Consider the following 25693-nt stretch of genomic DNA (forward strand, 5'->3'; position numbering starts at 1 on the left):
GTTCTTAATTGCTCTTTCCCGATAGTCAATGCAGCTGAATAGTACCCAACCTCCTAGCCTCAACTTTGATACCTCATCATCCATAACTCTTCTTTTCTTTTTCATTGGTCTGTTAATGGCACATATTCATTATTCAAATTTGCGTAATTAGAAAATACGGTTGGAGGGGCATGTGCGTTAAAAGAAATAACTGTGATGATGGAAAACCTCGTGGAAGACGACAAAAGGCTATCTAAAATGAAGGTTACGGAATTGAAGAACTGGCTCGCCAGCAGGGAAGCACCAACGAAGGAGAATAAGGCACGTTTGGGCTTGGTGATACTGTACCTAACCAATACTGCCAAGGTGTCATGAGTGTCGTGAGGGTGAGATTGGTTTATAGTAAATGTTTTGTTTTTGGTGCACACTTTCATAATCCATAATATAGAGTGTATGATAAACACACGTACATACACATGTACACATGTGCATGCACACACGCATACACCCATGCACACACATATATATGCACACACACACATAAAAACACATCCACTTACCACTATCCAGGATTCCAGAAAATAGCAACAGTTTGGCCTCCAGTGAACTGAACACAACTGTAATAAATGCTATTGTAACTGAATGTCAGACATGGGATAACAAAATGTAGAACTTGACATAATTTCAATACCATATATGGTACATACCAGACATGGGGCCAAGTACATTTGAAAGTACTTAAGTAAAGTACAAGTACTTTTGAATTTTCCAAGTACAAGTACAAGTACTCTGGCGACAATCAAGAGAGTACTTAAGTAAAGTACAAGTACATTTTACTGTAGCAAAACATATACTGTATTCAGTGTATTGTAGTATGTAAGTGTACCTAGTGGGGTTGGTACTTTCAGGTTTTTGTCAACTATTCACTCTCTTAAACATTTAAAATGCACTAACTTAAGCAGCAGCATTGTTTTTATTTGCCAGAATTCTATGACATCATTAATCGTGGCTACATGATACATAGTAAGGTTAGGGAAGGCACTAGAAGAATTGTACAATGCACCTTCATGCAATTTTGTTAAGTACCCACTGTGTACAAACTATGTACAATGTTTGCAGTACTTACAAGTACTCAAGTACTCAAGTACATACAAGTACTTAGCAAAGTACTTGAGTATAAGTACAAGTACACTGGGGAATTAAGGAAGTATTTAAGTAAAGTACAAGTACTTTCAAATCTGTACTTAAGTGTACTTAAGTATAAGTACTCATGTACTTGGCCCCATGTCTGGTACATACAGTATGCACACATGTTAATGAGAGGAATAACATTTAACCCTCGATCTCACTGCCACAACTGCCCTATGGCATAAACGGCCATAGCATCACATTCTAAGTGCTCTGTAACTTCAGTCAAGCATTTTAGTAACTCCTGCACTTACATATCTTGTAGTGGCCACGCCCTTAAGTGAACGGGAACAGGGATAATTGGCCTCTCTGCACTATTGCGTGATTAGATGATGCAATCACATACTTTTGGAATGTTGATAACAAGTATTGTAGATGATTCTTCGCAGTGATAATGGCACTACTAATAAAGAGAAACGGTAAGGAAAAGGATTGTATAGGTTGGAGTGGCATGTTGCTACTTCTTTTATGCCTCTAAACAGTGACCTCATGTCTGTATGTGCATGTGCACTTGCTCAAATGCTGAAAACCAGACTTGGTGACCATCACTTCAACCATAAACAGGTAAGCGATGTTTATTGTGTTATTAGAAACAGTGATAGCCTGCAGAGTTGTGAAATTTTACGTTTGGTTTCACTTAGGCCAATTTTTGCCCTTAAAAGTTGTATAATGACTCTGTGGTTGCTCTTGTGTAAACAACAACTTGATAATCGAATTCCTTATTCTATAGCAAGTAAACTGATACAGTTGTATAGGATTATATGGTATTGTAAGAGATTGAACTGTTTTACTTGATAGTGTGACTTTGTAATGGTGATTTTGTAATGGTGATTTTTGTAGTTGCATAACTTGTAGAGTAGGCACATTTTGTAGGTGTTGTAACGCTGCTTTAGGAATTTTGATTTTGTTGTTGTGTACTGTAAGGTTAGGAATTTTTGTTTGTTTTTCTGCATGTATGTTTTGTAATATAGGATAGAATTTTGTGCATAGTTTTGTACCTATAAATACTTTGAATCAATGAATAAAATTTTAGTTTTTGTTAGTCAAAGCTCAGTGAACTATTTACGAGTAAAGTCCAGCGTGACAGAGTTAGCCCCACTGTGACAGGTATAATATGCAAGTTATAGCAGTTTAAAAGCAGATTGGAGGTGGCGGTGAGGGGTTTTGACATTAAATTTAGTAATACAAAGTCTTCTTGTTCATTATGAGGTAACATTCCAGTTTGTACAGATAACAGATATTAGTTAGTTCACTGTACATACAGTAGTACACTGAATGAGCTCTTCTTGTCTACCTGAACTGTATTCTAATTCATTAACTATCACGCTAACTAAACATATTTGAAGCTACTAGCTAACTGAGGCATTAAATAGTTGATCATCGAATGTGAATTGGCTAAGCAGTCAATTATATCAATTCTTAAATGACTGTTCTATTAGAGTATTTGAACAGAACTTTGTATAACAGAATTATTTTTCAGTTCAAGGAAGACCGTTTGTTTCAGACAATAAATATAATCTTCTAGCAGTTGCTGTTGACATCATTTACACAGCACTACAAGATTTTATTATACTGTAGCAACACTTCTCCAAGTAGGCCAGTGAGAAGGTTTTCGATCAATGTGTACAAAACTATGCAAGTTATCCCTCCTAACATTGCCATGCAGGCCAGCATTGTGTAAACACACATTCCCCACAAAGTTCTATGTGGGCTTAAGGATTAAGGTACTTACCCTATTAGGAATGTCCATATCAACACTATCACTAATGTTTTGTTGATCACCTTCACCCAGTCATCTTTGAGTGACACAGTACAAGCCTGTACTGTGTCACACAAATGAAGCCCATACATTTATATGTAGAACATTAAAATACACTTTAGGCAAAATACTCTAATAGAACAGTCGCTACCACAGTTTGGATAATCGATGGTCAGATAACGGAGAGACCGCTGTATACAAACACACATTCACCCACACATAAAATACATTATTATATATTATATAATACAAGCTGACTAACAAACAATACAGTAGAGTGGTCCCTCCATAATCTGGTCATCGAACAATAGAAATGACTGCTCTATTAGAGCGTTTTGACTAAGGTGTGCTTTTATTAAAGTAATTGAACAAAGTTCTGGATTATGTACTGACAGTGTCCTCAAGTGTCCACATTAACAGGTTCCAGTGTAATATGGAACAGAACAAGGAACCCCTCTCCAACTACTATCGGATAATGACTTACTAAATACAAGCACATGTGACTTACCATAATGTCTTCTTTCCCATCCTCTCCAACAATCAAACAATCATTGATCTTCTGTAACAGTAATCAACAAATGATGAATTATTTGTGTGTTTAACCGTACATATGTCAGTATATATAGTAAACAGTCCTTGTACATACAAATAAATATGAAATATAAACCACACACACACACACACACACATGTACGCACGCACGTACACACACGCACACTATACACGCACACACGTACTTCTGGTATTAGTGAATACTTCAACACTCTCTGGACAGATTTCAACAGGTAGGCTCCTAATGGTAACATGTGTCCAAGTTTCTGTTGCCATTTCTGTACAATAATACAATATAGTAATCACATCGTATCATACACTATCAATAAATAGCTGTGAAATCTAGAGGACTTCGTAAGCTGTATTATAACAATAACTACACACATGGCACAAAGAAAGATAACCCTCAACTTACAACACAATACTACACAGACGGTGTACACAGAACACACAACACTCCCTAGTTTATGTCATCACCATAGACACAGTACAACTCAACACTAACAGTACAAAAGATATAGGACACTACAATAATGTCAGCACAGGTCAAGAGATAAACAGATTAACACCTTAGTGATATTCATAACAACCAGCTGACTGTATGTGAACACTTCTCTACCATAGTAATACACACAGACAGACAAATGGACAGACAGACACAGTTACATACATTATTGTGTTGCTTGTACATGAAGTGATCTTCTTTCTTCTTAGTAGAGGAAGAAGTGTCTCTGTAGTCAACCTGATACTAGTATTGACTAGCTTGCCACCGAGAAACCTGAATGTGTCCAGTAGTAAAATAGAGTGTTAAATACTTGAAATAAAATAGGTGCAAGTATAATTATGTGTGCAACGGTGGTGGCGTATGTTATGTGACATCACACACACAGACACACACACACGCATGCACGCACGCACCCACCCACGCACTACACTACACAAAGCCCAAATTGTGAACATACACATTTTTTGTTGACTGCAATAAAGCGAGTACAGAGAGGAACCTTAGTTCAAAGAAAATTTTAGATAAAAAATTCTTTAAAATTTTGCTACTGCATATCAACAGACACGCAACTTCACACTCTACACAACTCATCACATTATTTTGTTGCTACAATACTGGACCTTGTTGGGCCTTAAAAATTCTGTCACTTCATTACAACATACAAGGTGTGTTGTTCCTCTGGTATACACTGGACACTTTTATACACTAAGATGTGAGCAGTAATTGTGGGTTTGAGTTTGTGTGTGTCATGATGAGGTGGAGTTGTTAACAACATGTCATTTGTACCCTAACAGGTAGAACAGGAGTGTCAGTTCTCCATTTAATATAACTGTGTAGATTACTTCCCCAGTTAACACCAGGTCCCCATTAATAAAGCTGGTCATTTTCTAACTCTTAAAACCCACACATATAATACACCTTAGTAACAATGTACTGAAAAATGCACACACTGATAAATTTACTTTTACATGTAACCTCAAACAGATTACTATCACTATGGAACACAATTTGTGCTATTATATTTGTGATGTAATAAAGAATAAAATGTTACCTAGGGGTTTACCCTGTGACCAAGTCAAAGGTTGCCACGACAACAATATTTATACAATTCAAACATACATGCTACAAACTATGCATCACTCCTTTCCAGTTCACTACATTGAGCTGATAATGTTACAACATCTAAAACTGATGTTAGTTGAACATTAATAAATTGACTACTGTGTCATATTCATTCACTATCGATCTAGTGCTTCATAACAAGTCAGTGAATGTTGTTACAATTATTTATCCTTTTCTGAGTACACAAATGATATGTTTTCTATTGTTGGATGGTTTTAGGGTTTGTACATTTGTTCCAGCTCTACCATATGTACACGGTCAACACATGACTACTACAGTACTACCTTCACACAGACGTACAATATTTGTATAACACACAGACAGACAGACACACTTACCTGTGACGGCAAATGGTGACAACATGGGTGACAGGTTGATACTCTCTCCTAATCTCACTCTCTTCCATAGTATATATCATATATCTTCCATAGTATATATCATATATGTAATTATCTGCTGAGGGGGCTGCTTCTTCCTGCCTATCACATGATCCTCATAATACCAACCCTTAGGGAATATAACACTGGTCCATTATTGTATGTCTGGCCTGGTCACATATATACAGCTCCATTCATCTCTCATCCATTAGGGGTGGTCACTACAAACACAAAACAGTACACTACATGTACTTACAAAGTAATGTTTATGCAACTCATCTCCCCTATACACTAACTACATTCATACACAGTAGCTTTACATTCCCACAACATACACCAAACCACTGGTCTATAATGATATTCATGTTGACATTACTGTCCAAAACTTTGGTGGTAAATTCTCCAACTATATCATGTGATGTAACCACTGGACAAATTGACCTTTAACACATTACTGAAGTGTCACCAAATCACTCATGTGTTATCAACACAATTTTATGAAAGGAGCTACACAAGGACACAGTTATTAAACTACACTACTAGTGTACATGGTTGAGAGGTAGAGGATGACAGATATACTACACAGTTAACAAAACTATATCATTGACTATGACACAATTGTGTAGTCAGTCAAACACACAAGATAAACAAGTGGTTAGTGACATGTATCATCCTGGAGGTAATATTTGTAGACCAACATGTAACCATCAATATATTAGTTACAGGACAAACAGGTTTCCAGGTTCAGATAGTCAAACCCTCCTCCAGGGCAATGCAATATTTATCACAACAGCAACAAATGTTGATTCTCGCAATAATCTCTCTACCTACAGGTCTGAGCTGTCTGTCTACACATGAACAACTCTGGTAGTTGTGGGAAACACAGTTATTGTTTCCAGTCAACCAACATTGGGATGTCCATGTACCACTCATACACTCAGCTGGGGCAGGACTAGTAACACACAGGAGGAATGTACAAGTCTTACAGATAGAGGACACACAACCTGAAGTTCCAGAATGACTCCTAAAACACTACTCAACACAATGACAGGTTCCACAGTTGACATCAGGCCACCAGGTCCACATTGTATAGCTGGGTAGACTACAACAATGTGAGCAAAGCTTCTTGTTCAAGGCAGGCTTGGAGTCAAATACATGAGTATTTGTATTCAGCTGTACTATTTTTGAGTATTTGCATTTTGAAGTTTTGAAACAACATGTATTGTAGTTAAATACTTTGTGTAAAAACTTAAAATACTTTCTGCAAATACTTCAAATACTTCGCTTCTGAAATTTCTGAACAAATAGAGGAAGAATCTGGCAGCCAAGAAAATAAAAACCTTTTGTCAGTGATTTAATAAATGAGTCTGATTCAGCAACTGCTGATACTACCAAGGATTTAAACACAACTGTTGAGGAGTACTTACTTTCACCCTGTATACTGTAAGAAGAAGATCCACTTGTGTTTTGGAAAGTAAATCAAACAAAATTTCCACCTTTAGCCAAAATGGCTTGTAGCTAGATTTCTCTGCATACCTGCATCCTCAGCATCCGTAGAAAGACTGTAAGTAAAGTATTTTGCCCAGATTGATGCCATTTAACTGAAAACAATTTGAGGAATATATGTTTATAAGATATGTATTCAATAAGTTAAGTAGCTAGCTAGTTACTATATAGGCTATTATGAGTGGTCAGTTGTTTTTACCATACGCTTGTATTAGAACAATATTAAAACAGGTGTTTGTACTATTGGGTGGTTGTGTAACGTATAGTTCAGATCAAAGTACAAAAGTATTTTAAAAGTATTTAAATGCTTTAGAAGTATTTGAAATACATCCTGGGTATAAGTATTTGTATTTAAATACTTTTCAAAGTATTTGAACCCAAGCCTGGTTCAAGGTAACACCAACTGGGCAAAACCGAGCATTAAACTTGGAACCTTTCAATTACCAGTTAGTTGGTATAGCCACTTGGCTATGATACCTCACACATTGCATGCACAAACAAACAAACAAACAAACAAACAAACAAATGAAATCAAACACACACGCGCGTACCCACACACAAAATACACTACACTACAAACCTACACAATAGCACTTCAATCACAGTCTGAGCATGGAATATTCAAAGATGTGCCAAATGGTCTAATGTGACATCAACTTCAATCTCAGAAACAGTAGTTGCCATGACAATATCAGATCACTAGTAGGGCTGGGACGAAGCTTCGAATGCTTCGTGGGTTCGAAGGTTAAGTAAACTTTGAATTATAAAAGTATCCTTCGAAGCTTCGTAATGCACTCATAGTCTACGAAAGAATCACAAATAAACATGGTTATCTTTATTGCAGCTGTTATTCCTCTTGCGTGATCAATGTTCGTCTCTTCGCGACCAATCTCCGTGTGTCACGCCCACTTTTAAACCATCACAGTTCAGCTTGCTACCATACTTGCAGCCTTAAAACACCTTATAAAGTGATAGATAATGTATGGAAAGTGTAATTTTAGCCATTTCTCGGTGCTTACCTGTGCATGATTGCAGTATAGCGGACACGCCCATTTGCAATTGATCGATTGCGTCATTCAGTACTGCTGCTATGCACTTTCCAAATACTTATAAACTTATTAAATGGTTTAGAAACATAAAACCTAAGAAGGATGTCCATAAATACAAGAAAACCTGTAACTTGAAAGCTACGTAACACCGAAGCTTCCAATGTTCGAACATTATATTAGCGAATATTTGAAGGTAAATTTCAATATTTGTCCCAGCCCTAATCACTAGCATGCACATGTAAAATGACATCATTATAGCATCATCACAAAAAATTGCTAAGTACAGTAAAACTATACAGTATCAAACACTATGGTCGTACTGCTTAATTGACATGACGTGCGCTATTAAAAAAGTCTCATCTAAAAACCATCATGAAAACATCACACACAGTGAAAATCATCTTTACAGAATAGCCTTACTCCATTCAGCATCAATTCATCAATTATAGCATTAAAAACAAGAAAACACATACAGGTGTTCAAATATTAAATTCAAAAAATAAATGCTATAACTCGAATTTGTTTGCCAGCCTACCTGACCACAGGCACAAGGCTAGAGGCCAAACAAAGCAGCACACGACCACCATCATGCCACAACAACAAACTCACTTGTGAGATGTGCCTTTTGTAGTTCCGATAAATGTCTGTTATCTGCACTTTGCCTTTTCTTTTATCTTCAATTAAATGATCCTCTTCTCCCTAGGAAATCATACAAAGACATTAATTTTCCCTATCAACACTTTCATTGAAGGAGAGTATTTAGATGCCATGAAACTATTTGAGGTGATTAACAGACTCATAGCCGCTAAGCTGTGTCTGTTTTAAAGCAATTGCCACACCTCCTTAAACAATCATAATGTGACACGACAATCTAGCTTCGTTGGAAAACAAGACATTGTGCCATGTCCACTAGCTTGATCTACTGTGTAGCTGAGTGGCAAGATCAAGATACTCTAATACACCACACGTGCATATTTCATAGCTAGCTCTAGCACAAACTAGTGCAATAAAAATAAATATAATTTAACAATGAAGTACGGTTCCAGCAATAAAAATTAGTGAAACAAGATTCAAAAGTAGGGATTTTCCCACATTGCTACAATGCCAAGTAGCTAGGGATTTTCCCTCACAGCTACCATCATCTCTTGCTTTACTACTTTTTATCGCTGCAACCCTACTTCATTTTTAAATCAATAGTTATAGGCCCACAAGCTGTTGACAAGATACAATAGTGTCAGTTATACTATAGGTTAGTAACAATGCCATAACAGTGTGATCATGCAGTAATAATGACTTGAATTCATTTAAGGTTTGTGAGCAGCAATTTGTAACCTCAGTTGATACAGTGACTAAACCTTACCCTCCAGTTTACTAGCCTATGTATAATATACTAAGAAACCTGAAGTGAGTATCTAAACTGGGTTGCTATATTTGGCGAATCACAGATGGATGGATTACGGATCACATGATGAACATATTCCACTGCTCATTGGAGATGTTTATAAATATCGTGTCAGTGTTGTAGTATACTTGCTATAATAATTATTTTACTAATGATGACAAAAACACTGCACACTTCACTGCATCACTAAAATTCCCATGCACCATTTCAGATTTACAGATTTAGTTATGGCCATTTACAGTCATACATATACAGTACGTCTATATAGTCCACTATCTGGTACTGCACTTGTACATTGTTAGCCATGGATAGGCAGGTGTTTGAGGAGACTATGGATTTTATCAACTTCTGAGTAAGTGATTAAACTTGGCAAACTGATTAGCTATTGATGATTTTCTGTATTGAAGCGAATCACACGATTCTGAACAGGAAAGCAGGTCAATTGAGTGGTCTGATGGCCAGGGCACACTCTCCTCCCATGAGAAAAGAAGGTAAATTACAGAATTATCATAGGATTACAGCTGCGGCATGGGCTGGCTGTAATAGCTAGGCTCACTGTTCCGACTAAATGACACCTCCTGCAATGTGACTACTACAGTATTTGTGATTATACTTTTTAGACCAAAACATTTTATGTGAATCATGTGATCACCTCAAGCAGCGAAAAATTCCACAGAGGGGTTGCAATACTCAATATCAACCATATAGCTTTCTACTCACAAGTGATACAGCAATCATAATCGATGTAACTTAGCTACTGTTTGACTCGCTAAATCACTATTCGGCTGGCAAAAATTAATATTTTACCGACCTTCCAACCCTGTACTTGGCCTGAGAAACAAAAGATTCAGTTGAAGTGGCCTAGTTACAGGTTGTACATCTTGCAGTACATCCATGGTTACAATGGATTGATGGGATAAAGCACTACCACTATTGACAAAACTGTTTGTATGGTTCATCTCAATTCCTACAATGTAATACAAAATAAAAGTAGTTCTCGATATTTATATAGAGCTAAAGCATTAATTCTACTAGTATATTAAAAATTATAAATTTAAAAATGAGGTAGGGATCCAAGCGATAAAAAGTAGCGAAGCAAGAGATGAACAATGGTAGCTATTACAGTATAGCTCAGTGGGAAATCCTACTTTGGCATTGACCACAAAATAATTGTTATACTATGCCAAAGTAGGATTTCCCACTGAGCTATGATGTAATAGCTACCATTGTTCATCTCTTGTTTCACTACTTTTTATCGCTTGGATCCCTACTTCATTTTTAAATTTATAATTTTAATATACTAGTTTGTTTAGTTTTTTTTGTTAAGCATACAGCTAGTTATAAACATGTGACTGTTTTATTAGGGTGACTGCTGTATTAGAGTATCTCGGGTCAGCCTGCAAAGATGTGCGCTTGCCCAAAAAGGGGTGTGGTCATTGTGGTTTCGATTGATTATTAGACTAGAGTATCTCGAATCAGCCTACCAACTTGAAGGTGTGTGGTCACAAATAGAGCTAGTGTAAAAGGGGCGTGGTCATCGTCGGCTCGATAATAGTAGAATAATGAGCATGATCTTGTGACCTATCGTGGAGTACCGGTACCTCCGTAAAGTAGTGTAGTCTAAGTGTCGCTTAAAGAAAGTGTTGATATGGAAAATCAATGCCTCGATATGGTTTCGTTGGATGAAGAAAAGACAAGCAGCCTGATTGAAGATAAAAGAAAAGACAAGGCACACAGGGCGCACACTCCTCGGAACCCCAAAAGGCACATCCCATCGGTGAGTTTGTTGCTGTGGCGTAAAATGGTGACTGTGCACTGCTCCGTTTGGGCTCTAGGCTTGCGACTGTGGTCAGGCAGTAAGTTAGTGAGATGAAATTTCAAGTTTTGATAATTTAAAAAAATTCTATATCCGGCTGCCAGTAAGCGTTTTCTTGCTTTTAACGCTACATTTGAAGTTAAATGGACTAATATTATTCCGTAAAAGTGATTTTCACCGCGTAAGAAGTTTCTAAGCTGGTTTTTAAAGGCGGTATTTTTGGCAGAGCACTTCACTTTTGACGCAAACCCTACTTAAACAGTACTTGCTACCGTACTGTTTGATATAACATTATACTTTTATAGTCACAGGTCAAACTCTGATCAACACTTCAAGTAACAGATCAAGGTGAAATGTTGCCCAGTCAAGACTGCAAGGGCTTTGACAGTGGTTGTAAAGCAACCTATAGCTCATGTATTGTATATAGTGTACTTCCCCAACAAATGTATTGGTCTGTTTACATGCCGGGACTATAAGGAAATTTAAAAACAAAAAAACAAAAAAAAACTTATGTTAAAAATCTGAGTAACATGTTACTGTACATTAGACTTTAAATTGACAAGCTACTGGTAGTGATACAGGCCACAATTTGGTGATCTTCTGTTTCTCATCAGTACCCACATGTATTATCACTGCAACAGGTATTTCCCCTATTATTACAGATTAATAATTATTTGTTTGAGCAACAAAATATTGAGGTTAGTTTTAAAAGATTTCCACACTCATACAGCAGCTACTGTACTTCATGTACTGTACAAGTAATGTTTATTGGAGTGTCAGATTTGTGAAGAAAGCCCTTCATCATAATATAACGTTTACAGAATTTTGCAAGCAAAATGTGTCAAACAGTACCCCTATGCTTGTTAGTGGAGTTGACAGTACATCAGAAATGGTTCAGTATCTTGTCATCGCCTAGCAATTGTGGCCACCTGCCCGCACTCCACACTTTTAAAATCTTCGGATGAGAAACTGAAAATCACCAAACAGTTGCCTTATGAACGAGAGTTTAATCTCGCGCGGCCAGACCATTTTTTCTCTTTATCACTTGGGTACGGAGAAACAATGACAAAGTGAAAAAAAAAAAAAAAGAAAGTGGCCCGCGGTTTGAGACTAGAGACTACTCCAGGTGGGCTAACATAACAGACCAACTGGAGGATTACACATCCCGTACAAACACATCACAGACACTTACTACACATGATCATTTTTTGTATCGCTCCTACTCTAGCTCTAGTCTCGAATCCAGACCGGTTTGAGACTACTCTAGCTCCTTCACTTCCCCACTAGTATCCACCAGTCGACGTATACCCTCCGTATATTACCTACACCAGTCACATGATTTGCCTTAGCCTGAAGAGTCGCTGTCCTCGTCGTTAGCTGATAATCACTCTACAACAGGTGTTTGTGTGTGTTGTGTATATTATGATGAAGTGTTGATTCTTGTTCGTGTTGTGTCCTCGGGTGAGGCGACTAGCAATTGACCTCTTAAAAACTGCTATCTATGCAGGTAGGGTATCATAACAGCTAGTAAAAGATCAGTATACGTGGGAATTTAATCACACTGCACTTTATTTATTATTATTATTAGCGCTTTACAGTGACCAGCACTGAAGGTCTGACAGCAACATGTGCTGCAGCCTTAGGATTACCTAACCTACAAGGACTTAGACCTAGTGGCTTAACTTACTGACTGAATAAGGTGTAACAGAAAAGGGGCCAAAGTAAGGAAAAAAATCCCTCCAGCCCCAGGATTCGAACTGCAGGTGTCTTATCAAATAATTTGATAATTATAGTGAGTAGTGACTAATAGCTACTGGCTGAGGCACTGGGTGGCTCAGTGGTCCAGATTTTAAGTTGAGAGCCCTGGATGTCTTAATATTTAAACCAGAGAAAGAACTGACAATGTTGTTGTCTAGCTTGTACAGTAAATCACACAGTAACATGTGCACAGAATCATGTTGCTGTTTTGTAATCCCAGTACAGGCTGATCATGACCAGTAGTTATAACAGTGGACATACTACACATTCCTTTCTGTGTTATGTGATGTGTAGGAGTATTATAGCTTAGGTCTACTCTAATGAATAAGTGAATGTGAACTATCTCATCTACTGATCACATGCTCCACAAGAAGAAACATTACATTAAAGATTATAGCTATAATTCCCTGTAATACCATCTAATCCAAAACAGCTAAGATGTAAAAAAAAGAATGTGGCCCTCAAAAAGGCTATGGTGAAAAAAGATGTGAAATCCAAGGTGGCGGCCAAGAAATAGCTGTGATGGTAGGTTAATGGTAAAAATTTTAATAACGACAATTCAGGTGAATTTTGGTGCCGCTTGGTCAATTGGCACAAAATTCACCTAAGTTGTCGTTATTGAAATTTTTACCATTAACTTATCATAACAGCCATTTCTTGGCCGCCACCTTGGATTTCACATCTTTTTTCACCATAGCCTTTTTAAGGGCTGCACTCTTTTTTTACAGCTTGGCTGTTTTGGATTAGATTTCACTTCTTTTTGTATTTTTATACCCCAAAGCCAGCCTACAGCCAGCTTTGGAACTTTTTAAACATATCTTTTTTCTTTACCACAGGAAGAAGAAAAGATGAAGCAGATGTACTTTAAATATTTCTGATTTTATCAGTAAATGTACAAATTATATGTATATACGTTACACATCTATTTATTACAGAACTCTCCATGGTGGTTTCTTGTAACTGAACACTCTACAAGGTGACTTCTTCTAGCTTCTCTCCCTACAGGGTGAATTGTTTGTAGCTGAACGATCTACAAGGTAACTTCTTCTAGCTGATCTCTCTACAGAGTGATTTGTTTGTAGCTGAACTATCTACAAGGTAACTTCTTCTAGCTGATCTCTGCACAGGGTGATTTGTTTGAAGCTGAATTCTGTACAGGTGATTTGTTTGTAGCTGAGCTCTTTATAGAATGGTTTCTTTGTAGCTGAACTATCTACAAGGTAACTTCTTCCGGCTAACTGATCTTTCTACTGGGCAATTTGTTTGTGGCTGAATTTTCTACAGGGTGATTTCTTTGCAGCTGAACTCTCTATATGGTGGTTTCTTTGTAGCTGAACTCTCTACAAGGTAATTTATTCTAGCTGATCTCTCTACATGGTGGTTTGTTTGTAGCTGAACTCTCTACAAGGTGACATCTTCTAGCTCATCTTTCTACAGGGTAATTTGTTTGTAGCTGAACTATCTACAAGGTAACATCTTCTAGCTGATCTCTCTACAGGGTGATTTGTTTGTAGCTGAACTATCTACAAGATAACTTCTTCTAGCTGATCTCTCTACAGGGTGATTTGTTTGTAGCTGAATTCTGTACAGGTGATTTATTTGCAGCTGAGCTCTTTACAGAATAGATTCTTTGTAGCTGAACTCTCTATGAGGTAACTTCTTCTAACTGATCTTTCTACAGAGCAATTTGTTTGTGGCTGAATTTTCTACAGAGTGATTTCTTTGCAGCTAAACTCTCTACATGGTGGTTTCTTTGTAGCTGAACTCTCTACAAGGTAATTTCTTCTAGCTGATCTCTCCACAGGGTGATTTGTTTGTAGCTGAATTCTGTACAGGTGATTTGTTTGCAGCTGAGTTCTTTACAGCATGGTTTCTTTGTAGCTGAACTCTCCACAAGGTAACTTCTTCTAGCTGATGTCTCTACAAGGTCACTAGTTTGTAGCTGAACTCTCTACATGGCGGTTTCTTTGTAACTGAACTCTCTACAAGGTGACTTCTTCTAGTTGATCTTTCTACAGGGTGATTTGTTTGTAGCTGAACTCTCTGCAAGGAAACTTCTTCTAGCTGATCTCTCTACAGGGAGATTTGTTTGTAGCTGAACTCCCTATAGGTGATTTGTTTGCTGCTGAACTCTCTACATGATGGTTTCTTTGTAGCTGAACTCTCTACAAGGTAACTTCTTCTACTTCTAGCTGATCTCTCTACAGAGTGATTTGTTTCTGAATTCTGTATATAGGTGATTTGTTTGCAGCTGAGATCTTTACAGGATGGTTTCTTTGTAGCTGAACTCTCTACAAAGTAACTTCTTCAAGCTGATGTCTCTACAGGGTCACTAGTTTGTAGCTGAATTCTATACATGGTGGTTTCTTTGTAACTGAACTCTCTACAAGGTAACTCCTTCTAGCTGATCTTTCTACAGGGTGATTTGTTTGTAGCTGAACTATCAACAAGGTGACTTCTTCTAGCTGTTCTCTCTACAGGGTGATTTATTTGTAGCTGGATTCTGTAAAGGTAATTTTTTTGCTGCTGATCTCTTTACAGAATGGTTTCTTTGTAGCTGAACTCTCTTTACAGAACGGTTTCTTTGTAGCTGAACTCTCTACAAGGTAACTTCTTCTAACTGATATCTCTACAAGGTCACTAGTTTATAGCTGAACTCTATACCTGATGGTTTCTTTGTAACTAAACTCTCTACAAGGTGACTTCTTCTAGCTGATCTTTCTACTGGGTTATTTGTTGTAGCTGAACTCTCTACATGTGATTTGTTTGCAGCTGAACTCTCTACATGATGGTTTCTTTGTAGCTGAACTCTCAACAAGGTAACTTCTTCTAGCTGATTTCTCTACAGGGTGATTCGTTTGTAGCTGAATTCTGTATAGGTGATATGTTTGCAGCTGAACTCTCTACAAGGTAACTTCTTCAAGCTGATGTTTCTACAGGGTCACTAATTTGTAGCTGGATGCTCTACATTGTGGTTCTTTGTAACTGAACTCTCTACAAGGTAACTCCTTCTAGCTGATCTTTTTACAGGGTGATTTGTTTGTAGCTGAATTCTGTACAGGTGATTTGTTTGCAGCTGAGCTTTTTACAGAATGGTTTCTTTGTAGCTGAACTCTCTACAAGGTAACTTCTTCTAGCTGATGTCTCTACAAGGTCACTAGTTTGTAGCTGAACTCTCTACATGGTGGTTTCTTTGTAGCTGAACTCTCTGCAAGGTGACTTCTTCTAGCTGATCTTTCTACACGGTGATTTGTTCGTAGCTGAACTCTCTAAGAGGAAAACTTCTTTTAGCTGATCTCTCTACAGGGAGATTTGTTTGTAGCTGAACTCTCTACATGTGGTTTGTTTGCAGCTGAACTCTCTGCATGATGGTTTCTTTGTAGCTGAACTCTCTACAAGGTAACTTCTTCTAGCTGATCTCTCTACATGATGGTTTCTTTGTAGCTGAACTCTCTGCAAGGTAACTTCTTCTAGTTGATCTCTCTACAGGACGATTTGTTTGTAGCTGAACTCTCTACATGGTGGTTTCTTTGTAGCTGATCTCTATACAGGTTACTTGTTTCTAGCTGATCTCTTGAATTCTCTTCAGGGTGACTGCTCTATTAGGATGACTGCTCTATTAGAGTATCTCGATCTCGCACTTGCTACACCAAGTTGGATTTTTTGCGTAGGCTCCGCCACGCTTTAAATCTAACTTATCTGAGATTCAAATCTCTTGGAATCCCCATGCAATCTACAAGAATCTTCTCAAATCTCTGAATCTCTGTGAAATCTGCACAATCCATTAAAATCCATGGAATCTTTAAAATCTTCCTAATCTTCGTGACAATCTTTTACAATCTTTAAAATCTCACTGAAATCTTTGAATCTGAGACTACCACAATCAAATCTTAATCTTCTTGTTAGTAAATTTCAGTAAACGTTTGGATATTTTACTCAAGCTCTTGCTTGTTAACACGTATTCTTGCAGCTGTCTTGCACCTAGGCCTGTTCGTCCACATGTACTGTGCGATTATTGGGTTCTTTCAGTCTACGTATATTGCCAGAGATATAGCCAGTTGTTCCCGAGGTTGTTTCTTCTTCGCAACGCTTTTAGCTACTTGATGAACTCGTTGGGACAAGCTAGTTAGTGACCCTGACTCGGATCTTTGTTAGGTGAGTCTACATAGGTCTACTGAATTCACACCTGTGAAAAGAGTGAGCATGGTGCATGTACGGATTCATATTGCTCCTGACATAATAGCCAAGATAAAACTCCAATAGCTAACAGCTACATCTCTTTAGTGAGCTCTTTAGCTAAATCAGGAGTAGCTAGCACGTCTCGTCAATATTCACATTCTTGAAGATCATCATGCAGTAATTATAATCAACACATCTCAATCTCTATATTCTAGATATAGTATAGACCTCGATATAGACTAGCCAACCTTCATGCAGCAAATGAAAAGTTTAGCTACACATGTGGGACCCCTGCTTTTAGTGATACAAGTAGTGATATTTGCTATGTAGTTTAATTTGTTATCCCACTCATATGGGACCTCAGCTGTGAAGGCTACTGAAAGCCTTTGTCAGTATAGGGAGTCAGAGACATGCTGGCAAGAAGAATACAGAGAAGACTAATAATCCCTGCTATGGCTCCATAACCATATAGGCACATGTCTTGATTGTATGTGGCTGTGGATCAAGTCACAACACGGCTGGCTGGAGTCTCTGAAATCTTAAGGTTTTGGTTACAAAGAATTTGCATGCTTTTGAATATTCCTGCACTGGTATCTTGTGCCAGCATCCCACAACATTAAGCTCAGGTATGAAAGCTTAGTCCAATTATAATTAGCTATGTAGCAACATGCACTATGTAATGTGTAAGCTTAACTCTACCATGCCAGCAAGTAATGTGTCCAAATGATATCATACTCTTAGCTGAACAGATTCGAGCAGATTAAATTACTATCTCATCTATTATTGTTTAGTGAAAGATAACAGGAGATGGAGCAGCAACCTCAGGAACTATATCCACTACCAGTTTGGAAGTTGATATACTTGCGCTGAACGCATGAGCGCATCTGATACCATCTGATACCTGATACCTTGAAATGCATGAACGCATCTGATACCTTCGCTTAGCTGAGTTTATGTACGTATGTATATACATACAATTTACAATACACGCACAAACTGTAACAAGCATGCTAGCTAATAATTTATATCTCAATGGGTCAATGTCCATATCACTTTGCTAACTCAGGTAGACAGTCTCAAAGACAGTTGCACTTTAAGTTGTATTATATATAAGTGTGGAATCTATGTGTAAAATCTAATTGTGTGGTATCTTTGATATCATATTATTCCACATTTGCTGAAGTTAACTACACCATTGATATGCTAAAGGTCCTGTACACAATTATCGAGACAATTATGCAGTCCAACTGTCAGCAGTTGCAAGAGATGTCTAAATAATGATATAGCTAAAATGTACACAACTTGCATGGACATGGCAAAACATGATGATTTTAGACATATTATTTGATGCATACAGTACTATAATACAGCTATACATGTGCGGCATGAAAATCTAGGGCAAAGTAGTAGTTAATAATAGTATAATTAAGCTTTGCCAAATCTAGTGTGAGATTTACTGAGCTTATGTGCACATGCAGGGCTATTTGATTTGATTGAATGCTTTAGCTACAGTGACCAGCTCTGAAGTAGTTTGCTATGTCACTATCTTGGTTGCTCAGTACAAATGAAGTATGTACAACTCAAGATCTAGGCATTTTCTCATCACTACTGAGATCACTACAAGGAGAGCTAGCTCTTAGTCATGATTACTTACTATGTGAGGTAACTGTATAGATGCATTGGGAACAGTTCCATTAGCTATAGGCTAACTTGCTACATGTTAGCGTGCAAAGCCGCCAGTTTAACTAGGCAAATTAGCCACATATATAAGCTCTATTGCTGGTAGTATGCAGTATTGCAATAGCTAAAGAGTAGCCTCTTCGGTAGACTCGTACCTCGACTCATACCAGGCACAGAATACGGCTCCACAGCACTACAACATAGTATTTAAAAGTATTTCAAATCTTAACTGAAATCTTCAAATCTCAGTCAAAATCTTGAATCTTTCTTAAGATTTCTCAAATCTAAGTACTGCGTTACGGATCCCTCGATTTCGTGTTATAACTCCGTGGTTTTATGTCTGATTCTTCTACACCATTGAAGAGCCCTTCTAAGATGATTACTCCATCTATACAGCGATTTTCAAAGCATTACCCCAATAGGTTTATCTGGTAGGCGTGGCAAGCAGTCGTTTTTCATTAGCTAATCTCGATTGCGTAGTTGTTACACACTGTTGGTTTTTTCGTTGTATCTTCCTGGTTTTTAGCTCGATTTCTTTCAAACCACAAAAGGTTTGAGGTTCAATAGTTAACCTATTCACCAACCGAGTTTCAGCTTCTTCCCATACGCGATTTACCCTGTAGGCGTGACAACATATTGGTGTTATTTTTCGTGAGTAATCGCTCATAACTCTTTGCCTGTTTATCATATTCCTGCCAAAGGTGGTACTGAGATGCGTCTTTGTACCCTCCTTCTGTGTGCCAACGTTCAAGGGAATCGGATATGGCGTTCGCGTTTTATAGCAGTTTTTGTAAGTGTGCGAAAAGAGGAAAAAAAAAGAAGAAAAAACAAACGAAGAAACTAAGCCAATTTTTGAAGTCGCATATCTCGGGAACATTTGAAGCGATTTCGCTCAAATTTGGAATGTGGAGTGCTGAAGGTGGAGGGAGTGTCCACAGCAAAACTCGTCTTGTTTTATCAAGGCAGCACAAACTACGGAGGTGCGAAAATTGCGTTTTCTTTCTTCCTGTCAATATGCTCACGGGTGTTGCGCACCGGCTTCTTGGGCCGCATGTCACACTACCGTGTGTCTTGATATGTTTTTCACTATTAACCCTTAAAGCCACATAAAACTTTACAATGAATGAATGCACCACATGCACACAAGCCACTGTAGTGGCTATTGATATTGATCAATTGATAACTCATATATAGAAGGTCACACAGCATTGTAATTAAGATTTTCGGAATGCTGACATCACAAAGAATAAAAATTATGGTGTTCACGTTTTACTGATTCTGATGCTACTTCGCCAAGTTATGATGGTTGAAACACAGGGGTCTAAATTTGCATAATGTTTTAGAGAAGAAGATATAGTATCTTTGAGGTTTGTAAACACTGTGGGGTCTAGTCTTGTAAAATGTGTCCATCAATCTATAAGTTGATATGGTCCAGTGTCGCTTTCAGCAAGTCCCTCAAGATTAGTGTGAAACATTCCAGTGAGCTGATGGTAATTCTTGCCGATTGAGGATAGATTTTAACTGAAATCAGATAAAGAAGACCATGAAACACTTGGAGAAACAGTACTAACTGTTTTATTATTGATAATTACTAAAGCAGACCCCATATTTTGCTTTCAAGAACTCCTCTGCCTGGTGATAGCTGATACTGCCCATTGTCTCATTACTGCATGTTGGAATCTGATCTGCATGCAATGTAGGGGTTTAGTTCATACTGACAAAATATGCATTAACATAGTGATGAAAGAGATTTATTCACGATTAGCATTGTGATTATAGAATCATTTTAGTAACCTGTCACCCCCTCCCCCACCCCCCCAATCAGTGCCTTTTATTAGGACTACCAATACCACATTGTACATCTGATCCTGATATCCAATACTTATTGTCTATTTCTAGTACAGTTTTATAATGTCATATAACACAGCTGATACTTCAAAGTTGAACCGATATGCATTACAGCATAAGGGTATGTAGGATGATCACTATGGCTGTGTTAAATTACTACAATTCACATTATGCTTTTCAACAATGCACTCCTTTTAATTGTTGGTGTTCACAAAAATTTTATGTCTGTTTTTGTCAGTATAAATCACAAAAAAAGATCAACCACCAAAACAAAAAGTACTACAAAAAAAAACAAAAAAAAACTGAACAAACAAAGAAAACTTGATCAACCTGGAGTTTACACCAAGGCCAACTCATGCTAGTTAAGGACTTAGTCTTTGACAACTAAGTTGGTTTGGCCAGTAAGGCACTTTTCATGTTACGTACGAATATTATACTTTTAATAGTGATATAACTCTAACGTAATATCTGTGTTGTAGAAAATTATATGCGATATTTCTTTGATATCTGATGCTACTAAGTTCAATGGAAACCTGCGTTGGGGTTACAAGTTAGTAACCTGTGGTGTGGTTACTAGTTAGTGACCTGTGGTGTGGTTACTAGTTATAACCTGTGGTGTGGTTACTAGTTAGTAACCTGTGGTGTGGTTACTAGTTAGTGACCTGTGGTGTGGTTACTAGTTAGTGACCTGTGGTGTGGTTACTAGTTAGTACCTGTGGTGTGGTTACTAGTTAGTCACCTGTGGTGTGGTTACTAGTTAGTACCTGTGGTGTGGTTACTAGTTAGTCACCTGTGGTGTGGTTACTAGTTAGTCACCTGTGGTGTGGTTACTAGTTAGTGACCTGTGGTGTGGTTACTAGTTAGTGACCTGTGGTGTGGTTACTAGTTAGTCACCTGTGGTGTGGTTACTAGTTAGTAACCTGTGGTGTGGTTACTAGTTAGTAACCTGTGGTGTGGTTACTAGTTATAACCTGTGGTCTCACCTGTGGTTGTTTACTACATTCATCAAATGAAAATCAGCGAAGCCAAGAATAAAATGTCCACTAACTTTCAGGAATCATAAGCATTCAATTAGTCTAGGTGTTAACATCATTCCAGCCCAACATTGTACCTACTTGTTACTGGCACTATTGTCATGTAGTTGTCATGTAGTGCCTGAATGTCATGCTGGTGCAGTGGCAACTTGACTTAAGAATTCCAATGCTAGCACTCACAGTTTGCCACTTTCTCTCACTCTTTCCTAACCAAAATTTATATATATATATATATATATATATATACATCTAATCCAAAACAGCCAAGCTGTAAAAAAGTGTGCGGCCCTCAAAAAGGCTATGGTGAAAAAAGATGTGAAATCCAAGGTGGCGGCCAAGAAATGGCTGTGATGGTAGGTTAATGGTAAAAATTTTAATAACAACAATTCAGGTGAATTTTGGTGCCGCTTGGTCAATTGGCACAAAATTCACCTGAATTGTTGTTATTAAAATTTTTACCATTAACCTACCATCACAGCCATTTCTTGGCCGCCACCTTGGATTTCACATCTTTTTTCACCATAGCCTTTTTGAGGGCCGCACACTTTTTTTACAGCTTGGCTGTTTTGGATTAGATTTCATTTCTTTTTGTATTTGTATACCCCAAAGCCGGCCTATGGCCTGCTTTGGGACTTTTTTAACCTATCTTTTTTTTCTTTACCACAGGAAGAAGAAAAGATGAAGCAGATGTACCTTAAATATTTCTGATTTAATCAGTAAATGTACAAATTATATATATAATACATATATTTATTACAGAACTGTCCATGGTGGTTTCTGTGTAACTGAACACTCTTCAAGGCAACTTCCTCTAGCTGATCTCTCTACAGGGTGATTTGCTTGTAGCTGAACTATCAACAAGGTAACTTCTTCTAGCTGTTCTCTCTACAGGGTGATTTATTTGTAGCTGGATTCTGTACAGGTGATTTTTTTGCTGCTGATCTCTTTACAGAATGGTTTCTTTGTAGCTGAACTCTCTACAAGGTAACTTCTTCTAACTGATCTCTCTACAGGGAGATTTGTTTGTAGCTGAACTCTCTACAGGTGATTTGTTTGCAGCTGAACTATCTAGATGATGGTTTCTTTGTAGCTGAACTCTCTACAAGGTAATTTCTTCTAGCTGAACTCTGTACATGGTGGTTTCTTTGTAGCTGAGCTCTCTACAAGATAACTTCTTCTAACTGATCTTTCTACAGGGCAATTTGTTTGTGGCAGAATTTTCAACGGGGTGATTTCTTTGCAGCTGAACTCTCTACATGGTGGTTTCTTTTTACTGTAGCTGAACTCTCTACAAGGTAATTTCTTCTAGCTGATCTCTCTACAGGGTGATTTGTTTGTAGCTGAATTCTATACAGGTGATTTGTTTGCAGCTGAGCTCTTACAGAATGGTTTCTTTGTAGCTGAACTCTCTACAAGGTAACTTCTTCTAACGAAACTCTCTACAGGGAGATTTGTTTGCAGCTGAACTCTCTTCATGATGGTTTTCTTTGTAGCTGAACTCTCTACAAGGTAACTTCTTCTAACTAAACTCTCTACAGGGAGATTTGTTTGCAGCTGAACTCTCTTCATGATGGTTTCTTTGTAGCTGAACTCTCTACAAGGTAACTTCTTCTAGCTGAACTCCCTACATGGTGGTTTCTTTGTAGCTGAACTCTCTACAAGGTGACTTCTTCTAGCTGATCTTTCTACAGGGTGATTTGTTTGTAGCTGAATTCTGTACAGGTGATTTGTTTGCAGCTGAGCTCTTTACAGAATGGTTTCTTTGTAGCTGAACTCTCTACAAGGTAGCTTCTTCTAGCTGATGTCTCTACAAGGTAACTTTTTTCTAACTGAACTTTCTACATGTTAGTTTCTTTGTAACTGAACTCTCTACTAGGTAACTTCTTCTAGCTGATCTCTCTACAGGGAGATTGGTTTGTAGCTGAACTCTCTACAGGTGATTTGTTTGCAGCTGAACTCTCTACATGATGGTTTCTTTGTAGCTGAACTCTCTACAAGGTAACTTCTTATAGCTGATCTCTCTACAGGGTGATTTGTTTGTAGCTGAACTATCAACAAGGTAACTTCTTCTAGCTGATTTCTCTACAGGGTGATTTGTTTGTAGCTGAATTCTGTATAGGTGATTTGTTTGCAGCTGAGCTCTTTACAGAATGGTTTCTATGTAGCTGAACTCTTTACAAGGTAACTTCTTCTAGCTGATGTCTCTACAAGGTCACTAGTTTGTAAACGAATTCTCTACACGGTGGTTTCTTTGTAACTGAACTCTCTACAAGGAAACTTCTCCTAGCTGATCTCTCTACAGGGTGATTTGTTTGTAGCTGAACTCTCTACAGGTGATTTGTTTGCAGCTGAACTCTCCACATGATGGTTTCTTTGTAGCTGAACTCTCTACAAGGTAACTTCTTCTAGCTGATCACTCTACAGGGTGATTTGTTTGTAGCTGAACTATCAACAAGGTAACTTCTTCTAGCTGATCTCTCTACTGGGTGATTTGTCTGTAGCTGAATTCTGTACAGGTGATTTGTTTGCAGCTGAGTTCTTCACAGAATGGTTTCTATGTAGCTGAACTCTTTACAAGGTAACTTCTTCTAGCTGATGTCTCTACAGGGTCACTAGTTTGTAAATAAATTCTCTACATGGTGGTTTCTTTGTAACTGAACTCTCTACAAGGAAACTTCTCCTAGTTGATTTCTCTACAGGGAGATTTGTTTGTACAGGTGATTTGTTTGCAGCTGAACTCTCTACATGATGGTTTCTTTGTAGCTGAACTCTCTACAAGGTAACTTCTTCTAGCTGATCTCTCTACAGAGCGATTTGTTTGTAGCTGAACTCTCTACATTGTGGTTTCTTTGTATATATATATATATAAATATTTGTTAATGTACAAACTCAATCATGAGTATATTCGTACATATGTAGTTAGTTACTTATTTACAAATTTATATAATTGTTAAATAAATCAAGAGATGGAGCTTGGATAATATGATCATATAGTTGGTTCCATAATTTTATTGTAGCTGAACTCTACTAGGTGATTTCTTCTAGCTGAATTATCTCTTTCTATAGTTGCATGAATTCCCTACAAGGTAATTTCTTCTAGCTGATCTCTCTACAGGGTGAATTGTTTGTGGCTGATCTCTCTACAGGGTGACTTGTTTGTAGCTGATCTCTATACAGGTTACTTGTTTCTAACTGATCTCTTGAATTCTCTTCGGGTGACTGCTCTATTAGAATGACTGCTCTATTAGGATGACTGCTCTATAAGGATGACTGCTCTATAAGGATGACTGCTCTATTAGAGTATCTCGATCTCGCACTTGCTACACCAAGTTGGATTTCGTGTTATAACTCCGTTGCTTTAAGTATGATTCTTCTACACCATTGAAGAGCCTTTCTAAGATGATAACTCCATCTGTACAGCGATTTTCAAAGCATTACCCCAAGCGGTTTACCTGGTAGGCGTGGCAAGCAGTCGTTTTTTATTAGCTAATCTCGATTGCATAATTGTTACACACTGTTGGTTTTTTCGTTGTATCTTCCTGGTTTTTAGCTCGATTTCTTTCAATCCACAAAAGGTGTGAGGTTCAGTAGTTAATCTATTCACCCACCGATTTTCAGCTTCTTCCCATACGCGGTTTACCCTGTAGCCGTGACAACATATTGGTGTTATTGTTCGTGATTAATCGCTCATAACTCTTTGCCTGTTTATCGTATCCCAGACAAAGTTGGTACAGAGACGCGCCGTTATATCCCCCTTCAGTGTGCCAAATTTCAAGGCGATCGGATATGGCGTTCGCGTTTTATAGCAGTTTTTGTAAGTGTGCGAAAAGAGGAAGAAAAATAAGAAGAAAAAAAACGAAGAAACTAAGCCAATTTTTGAAGTCGAATATCTCGGGAACGCTTGAAGCGATTTCGCTCAAATTTGGAATGTGGAGTGCT

At 37.8% G+C, this 25693-nt stretch overlaps 1 protein-coding gene and 1 long non-coding RNA gene across 11 annotated transcripts in view; one reads left to right on the forward strand and one right to left on the reverse strand.

Annotated features, from left to right (window-relative positions):
• LOC136246422 (uncharacterized) overlaps positions 1 to 12562 on the reverse strand; it is a 44221-nt gene extending 31659 nt beyond the window's left edge. For 3 of the 10 annotated variants that reach the window (XM_066037846.1, XM_066037847.1, XM_066037848.1), the window contains exons 1-9: positions 12448 to 12562; positions 8647 to 8736; positions 7573 to 8130; positions 6910 to 7044; positions 5444 to 5703; positions 4149 to 4256; positions 3664 to 3756; positions 3435 to 3485; positions 540 to 596 (exon numbers count right to left, since the gene is read on the reverse strand). The gene's annotated coding sequence lies outside the window, so the exon portion shown is untranslated. Of the gene's footprint in view, positions 1 to 539; positions 597 to 3434; positions 3486 to 3663; positions 3757 to 4148; positions 4257 to 5443; positions 5704 to 6909; positions 7045 to 7568; positions 8131 to 8646; positions 8737 to 12447 lie in introns of all 10 variants that reach the window. The other 7 variants (XM_066037839.1, XM_066037845.1, XM_066037840.1 and 4 more) reach the window with 7 other exon arrangements.
• LOC136246462 (uncharacterized) overlaps positions 12551 to 25693 on the forward strand; it is a 50314-nt gene continuing 37171 nt past the window's right edge. Inside the window, exon 1 of the long non-coding RNA XR_010696437.1 lies at positions 12551 to 12653. This is a non-coding gene — a long non-coding RNA (uncharacterized lncRNA). The remainder of the gene's footprint in view (positions 12654 to 25693) is intronic.

The sequence above is a fragment of the Dysidea avara genome, chromosome 2 (assembly GCF_963678975.1).
Source record: "Dysidea avara chromosome 2, odDysAvar1.4, whole genome shotgun sequence".
NCBI classification, from domain to species: Eukaryota; Metazoa; Porifera; class Demospongiae; order Dictyoceratida; family Dysideidae; genus Dysidea; species Dysidea avara.